The sequence below is a fragment of the Stomoxys calcitrans genome, chromosome 3 (genome assembly GCF_963082655.1).
Source record: "Stomoxys calcitrans chromosome 3, idStoCalc2.1, whole genome shotgun sequence".
NCBI lineage: Eukaryota > Metazoa > Arthropoda > Insecta > Diptera > Muscidae > Stomoxys > Stomoxys calcitrans.
In genome coordinates, this window is record NC_081554.1 from 24132764 (window position 1) to 24140772 (window position 8009).

Genomic DNA, 8009 nt, shown 5'->3' on the forward strand with positions numbered 1-8009 from the left:
TTGTAAGCAAATCATTGCTGGTATGTGTTTCATTGTTTTGTGTAAGTGTATGTGTTGGTGTATTTCAACCTAAATACGTGATGCTGGGGATTTTAGGATGAATGAGTGACTTTATGGTGTAGTGCGGATTGGGTTTCTAGCCGTCTAGAGGGTTAACATGCCTGCCTACTCTCGAGGGTGTTGCAGGGAGGGTAAGATCAATTTTTATGTTTTGTTTATATCATCACTTTGGTTTTGATTTCCCATTGATGCTGGTGATGCTGGGCTCCCCACCCTTTGGTGTTTGCTTTTTATTTTTTGATAGGCTTCGAATTTCTTTGTTTATAGCGCCGCTTGCCGTTTATACGATTATTTCTGTTGATTTTGGTTATAAAAATCCCTCCAAAAAAAAAAACGAAGCGTTTCTTTAGATTTGCTTTGCTTTTTTTTCTGGGCTTTTCATTCTTCGTAAATCTTGTTCTCTGACGCATTTATGCTTCTTCGTTTATTTGGGGGTATTTATTTTTTTTTTGTTTTTTGACTTGGCTTCCCTATGCTGGTTAAAGTCAAATTGATGCTTGATTTCGAAGAAATGTGAAATTTTTCAGCCACACACACACACACACACACAAAGGAGATAACTGCTTTCGAAGGGAAGGAGGGGGGGTCAGTCATCGCCCCAAGTGGGAATCATCACCATCATCACAGACGTGCTTTCGTCACTTTGTCATTTATCTTCGAGAACACTGTGACATGGGGATCAGAGCAGCTTAGCTTTATGCAAACTGGAACATGGCAAATGGCGTGGCTAAAACAATATTGACTTTTTATTTCATTTTTCGAGAAATCGTTGACGATTTGCTCTAGTTGGTAATATTTATGTGGCCATTTGTGCCAAAGTGTCTGGAAATTTTTTGTTGGCTCTTTTATTCTAGTTTTAGTGTATTTTTCTCGATTTTTTGTTGTTGTTTCGCTTCTTTCGTTTCATGCCATTGTTATTTTATAATCCATTGAAATCGTTATTGTTCATTTATAATTTTCCTTATCCCCATACATTTGTCACAGAAAATTTTTTTCTTCTCATTTTTCTGCGAAAATAGAATTTAAACAATTTGTGTGGCATAATCCCACCAAAAAATGTGAGCGGTAAGGCTTCAATTAATCTTCATTTTGAGGGAAATTTAAAAATTTATGATAAAGGATGTTTGAGGGCATTCAAGAAAATTTGTACTATAAAAATTTCTTGACGAAATTTTTACTATAAAAATTTCTTGAGGAAATTTTTACTACAAAAATTTCTTGAGGAAATTTTTACTATAAAAATTTCTTGAGGAAATTGTTACTATAAAAATTTTTTGAGGAAATTTTTACTATAAAAATTTCTTGACTAAATTTTTACTATAAAAATTTCTTGAGGAAATTTTTACTATAAAAATTTCTTGAGGAAATTTTTACTATAAAAATTTCTTGAGGAAATTTTTACTATAAAAATTTCTTGAGGAAATTTTTACTATAAAAATTTCTTGAGGAAATTTTTACTATAAAAATTTCTTGAGGAAATTTTTACTATAAAAATTTCTTGACAAAATTTTTACTATAAAAATTTCTTGACGAAATTTTTACTATAAAAATTTCTTGACGAAATTTTTACTATAAAAATTTCTTGACGAAATTTTTACTATAAAAATTTCTTGACAAAATTTTTACTATAAAAATTTCTTGACGAAATTTTTACTATAAAAATTTCTTGACGAAATTTTTACTATAAAAATTTCTTGAGGAAATTTTTACTATAAAAATTTCTTGAGGAAATTTTTACTATAAAAATTTCTTGAGGAAATTTTTACTATAAAAATTTCTTGAGGAAATTTTTACTATAAAAATTTCTTGAGGAAATTTTTACGATAAAAATTTCTTGAGGAAATTTTTACGATAAAAATTTCTTGACGAAATTTTTACGATAAAAATTTCTTGACGAAATTTTTACCATAAAAATTTCTTGACGAAATTTTTACGATAAAAATTTCTTGACGAAATTTTTATTATAAAAATTTCTTAACGAAATTTTTATTATAAAAATTTCTTAACGAAATTTTTATTATAAAAATTTCTTAACGAAATTTTTACTATAAAAATTTCTTAAGGAAATTTTTACTATAAAAATTTCTTGAGGAAATTTTTACGATAAAAATTTCTTGACGAAATTTTTACTATAAAAATTTCTTGAGGAAATTTTTACTATAAAAATTTCTTGACGAAATTTTTACTATAAAAATTTCTTGAGGAAATTTTTACTATAAAAATTTCTTGAGGAAATTTTTACTATAAAAATTTCTTGAGGAAATTTTTACTATAAAAATTTCTTGACGAAATTTTTACTATAAAAATTTCTTTACGAAATTTTTACTATAAAAATTTCTTTACGAAATTTTTACTATAAAAATTTCTTGAGGAAATTTTTACTATAAAAATTTCTTGAGGAAATTTTTACTATAAAAATTTCTTGAGGAAATTTTTACTATAAAAATTTCTTGAGGAAATTTTTACTATAAAAATTTCTTGAGGAAATTTTTACTATAAAAATTTCTTGAGGAAATTTTTACTATAAAAATTTCTTGAGGAAATTTTTACTATAAAAATTTCTTGAGGAAATTTTTACTATAAAAATTTCTTGAGGAAATTTTTACTATAAAAATTTCTTGAGGAAATTTTTACTATAAAAATTTCTTGACAAAATTTTTACTATAAAAATTTCTTGACAAAATTTTTACTATAAAAATTTCTTGACGAAATTTTTGCTATAAAAATTTCTTGACGAAATTTTTACTATAAAAATTTCTTGAGGAAATTTTTACTATAAAAATTTCTTGAGGAAATTTTTACTATAAAAATTTCTTGAGGAAATTTTTACTATAAAAATTTCTTGAGGAAATTTTTACTATAAAAATTTCTTGACAAAATTTTTACTATAAAAATTTCTTGACGAAATTTTTGCTATAAAAATTTCTTGACGAAATTTTTACTATAAAAATTTCTTGAGGAAATTTTTACTATAAAAATTTCTTGAGGAAATTTTTACTATAAAAATTTCTTGACAAAATTTTTACTATAAAAATTTCTTGACAAAATTTTTACTATAAAAATTTCTTGAGGAAATTTTTACTATAAAAATTTCTTGAGGAAATTTTTACTATAAAAATTTCTTGAGGAAATTTTTACTATAAAAATTTCTTGAGGAAATTTTTACTATAAAAATTTCTTGAGGAAATTTTTACTATAAAAATTTCTTGAGGAAATTTTTACTATAAAAATTTCTTGAGGAAATTTTTACTATAAAAATTTCTTGAGGAAATTTTTACTATAAAAATTTCTTGAGGAAATTTTTACTATAAAAATTTCTTGAGGAAATTTTTACTATAAAAATTTCTTGAGGAAATTTTTACTATAAAAATTTCTTGAGGAAATTTTTACTATAAAAATTTCTTGAGGAAATTTTTACTATAAAAATTTCTTGACAAAATTTTTACTATAAAAATTTCTTGACAAAATTTTTACTATAAAAATTTCTTGACGAAATTTTTGCTATAAAAATTTCTTGACGAAATTTTTACTATAAAAATTTCTTGAGGAAATTTTTACTATAAAAATTTCTTGAGGAAATTTTTACTATAAAAATTTCTTGAGGAAATTTTTACTATAAAAATTTCTTGAGGAAATTTTTACTATAAAAATTTCTTGAGGAAATTTTTACGATAAAAATTTCTTGAGGAAATTTTTACGATAAAAATTTCTTGACGAAATTTTTACGATAAAAATTTCTTGACGAAATTTTTACCATAAAAATTTCTTGACGAAATTTTTACGATAAAAATTTCTTGACGAAATTTTTATTATAAAAATTTCTTAACGAAATTTTTATTATAAAAATTTCTTAACGAAATTTTTATTATAAAAATTTCTTAACGAAATTTTTACTATAAAAATTTCTTAAGGAAATTTTTACTATAAAAATTTCTTGAGGAAATTTTTACGATAAAAATTTCTTGACGAAATTTTTACTATAAAAATTTCTTGAGGAAATTTTTACTATAAAAATTTCTTGACGAAATTTTTACTATAAAAATTTCTTGAGGAAATTTTTACTATAAAAATTTCTTGAGGAAATTTTTACTATAAAAATTTCTTGAGGAAATTTTTACTATAAAAATTTCTTGACGAAATTTTTACTATAAAAATTTCTTGACGAAATTTTTACTATAAAAATTTCTTTACGAAATTTTTACTATAAAAATTTCTTGAGGAAATTTTTACTATAAAAATTTCTTGAGGAAATTTTTACTATAAAAATTTCTTGAGGAAATTTTTACTATAAAAATTTCTTGAGGAAATTTTTGCTATAAAAATTTCTTGAGGAAATTTTTACTATAAAAATTTCTTGAGGAAATTTTTACTATAAAAATTTCTTGAGGAAATTTTTACTATAAAAATTTCTTGAGGAAATTTTTACTATAAAAATTTCTTGAGGAAATTTTTACTATAAAAATTTCTTGAGGAAATTTTTACTATAAAAATTTCTTGAGGAAATTTTTACTATAAAAATTTCTTGAGGAAATTTTTACTATAAAAATTTCTTGAGGAAATTTTTACTATAAAAATTTCTTGAGGAAATTTTTACTATAAAAATTTCTTGAGGAAATTTTTACTATAATAATTTCTTGAGGAAATTTTTACTATAAAAATTTCTTGACGAAATTTTTACTATAAAAATTTCTTGACGAAATTTTTACTATAAAAATTTCTTGACGAAATTTTTACTATAAAAATTTCTTGACGAAATTTTTACTATAAAAATTTCTTGACGAAATTTTTACTATAAAAATTTCTTGACGAAATTTTTACTATAAAAATTTCTTGGCGAAAATTTTACTATAAAAATTTCTTGGCGAAAATTTTACTATAAAAATTTCTTGGCGAAATTTTTACTATAAAAATTTCTTGAGGAAATTTTTACTATAAAAATTTCTTGAGGAAATTTTTACTATAAAAATTTCTTGAGGAAATTTTTACTATAAAAATTTCTTGAGGAAATTTTTACTATAAAAATTTCTTGACGAAATTTTTGCTATAAAAATTTCTTGACGAAATTTTTACTATAAAAATTTCTTGACGAAATTTTTACTAGAAAAATTTCTTGACGAAATGTTTACTAGAAAAATTTCTTGACGAAATTTTTACTATAAAAATTTCTTGACGAAATTTTTACTATAATTTTTTTCTCGTTTCTCTTACAGAACGACAATTTCTTTGTTTACAAATCCATACAAATTCGTTCAATACAATTGGGTAATGGTTTTCTAAAAAACAACAGCTTGTCCAAAACAATCCTTTTACATTTGCTTTTGAATATACTTCGATCTCATTTATGCTGCTCAACACATTTTGCATCTTTATCTCAAATAATTTCAATTAGTTGTTGTATGTTGTTTGGAAACAACATTTTCAATTCAACAAAATGGGATACAGTCAAAACAAAAACAAAAAATCGAATACGAATGCGAAAACTCAATTAAATAATCAGCAACAACAACAAGAACGAAACGCAGCTACAAGGTCCCTGCCAAAGGAAGCTCATACACAACCTTTGTGGTAATGCCATGCATTAAAAGGATACAAAAGCAAACAACAAAGTTTTTCGCATACATTCGATGCTGTATGTGGAAGAGGAGAAGAGCTAAAAAGATTAAATTCACAGTCAGTTTAAAGTCATCAAATGATTTGGAAAATGTATGCATTCTACCTCTACTACTGCATTGTAACTGCAAAGGAGATTAAATTTGTTGTTGCTCTTCATTCTCTGGGTTAGTTGAACAAATATGTGGCTCACAGAAGAGAGATATAGCATAATAGGATGGTATAATCGTGTAGGAATAACAAGAAGGTAGGTATATATGTTTAGAATACACTGCAGGGCAACTAACATCAGCTATGTGAAGTGGATCAAACAAATGAGGGAAGTGGATATATGTGGCAAAAATTAAATCGGATTATCTGAGTTGTGTAAGGACAGATCAAACTGATTGTGTAAATTTTCTTATGAAATTGATCAAAAGATTCTTTACTCGAATGAACATTTCTCTTTGTTAATGTTGTCAAAGGTACAATGGGAAAGATACAAGAAAGGATCCCGGTAAAAGCCAAGCCAATGAGTTGGATGCAAATGACATTTTACGACCATTGTCTTTACACACCACACCGATTTGAACCATATCTGTTTCACTCATTGCATATCATGGAGTTTTGGCATGGGGACAATAAATTTTGGGGGCTATCCCACCACCGAAAACCCCCCTGATGGACAAGTGGACCGAAATCAAATCCATTTGGGTGTAGAGTATGAATCTGATATACAAATTTGCCATCAAAAGTCGCCCGACCTCAAAAAATCTTAGCAGGTCCACTTCGGGATTATTTGGGATTCAGTAGAAAGATCTGAACAAAATTTTATATTCTATCAGGAACAAGCATCGGTGGGTCCGATTCTGAACCAATTTTGATGGACCTCGGCGAGAAAATATGATCAAACTGTAATAACTACGGTTGACGAACGACAACATTATTGCAAATTACCCAATATCTGATGAACATATATATGGGAGCTATATCTAATTCTGAACCGATTTCGAGCAAACTTCTCAGATAATGTGGTAATCGTTGAGGAAAGCGTAGTCCAAAATTTTGGCAAGATTGGTCAAACAATGCGCTTGTAGTAGCTCTTGGGGTGAAACTCAGTCGATATACATATATGACAGCTACATCTAAATCTGAGCCGATTTCACTGAAGATTTCCAGTAATATCGAGAGTCATAAGAAAATCCTTCCTGCAAAATTTCGAGAGAATCGGTTAAAAAAATGAGCACTTTCTTGCAATATTTCTAAAAATCGGAAGAACATATATATGGGAGCTATACCTAAATCTGAACCGATTTCGTGCAAACTTCTCAGATACTGTGGTAGTCGTCGAGGAAAGCATTTTGCAACATTTTGGCAAGATGGGTCAAAAATGCGCTTGCTGTAACTCCAGATGTTATAATCGGGCGAGATATATGTATGAGAGCTTTATATAAATCTGAACCGATTTCCATGAATTTCACCAATAATGTCAAGTGTCATAAAAAAATCCTTCCTGCCAAATTTCGAGAGAATCGGTTAACAAAAGACCATTTTTTTGTGCAATATTACTGCAAATCGGACGAACATATATATGGGAGCTATACCTAAATCTGAACCGATTTCATGCAAACTTCTCAGATACTGTGGTAGTCGTCGAGGAAAGCATTTTACAAAATTTTGGCAAGGTGGGTCAATAAAAGCGCTTGCAGTGGCTCTAAAATTGAAAATCGGGCGATATATATATATGGGAGCTATATCTAAATCTGAACCGATTTCCATGAAATTCACTGGTAATAAAAAATTCCTTCGTGCCAAATTTCGAGAGAATCGGTTAACAAAAGACCACTTTATTGCAATATACTGCAAATCGGACGAACATATATATGGGAGCTATATCCAAATCTGCACCGATTTCGAGCAAACTTTAAAGATACTGTGGCAGTCGTCGAGGAAAACGTTTAGCAAAATTTAGGCAAGATGGGTCAATAAAGGCGCTTGCCGTGACTCCAGAAGTTAAAATCGGGCGAGATATATATACCTATATATGAGAGCTTTATATAAATCTGGACCGATTTCCATGAAATTCTTCAGTAATGTCGAGAGTCAAAAGAAAATCCTTCCTGCCAAATTTCGAGCTAATCGGTTAACAAAAGACCATTTTATTGCAATATTACCGCAAATCGGACGAACATATATATGGGAGCTATATCCAAATCTGAACCAATTTTTTCAAACTTCAATAGGTTTCATCTCAAGGCCGAAAAACATGCCCATACCAAATTTGAAGACGATCGGATGAAAACTGCGACCTCTACTTTGTACACAAATTAACATGGACAGACAGATGGACAGACAGATGG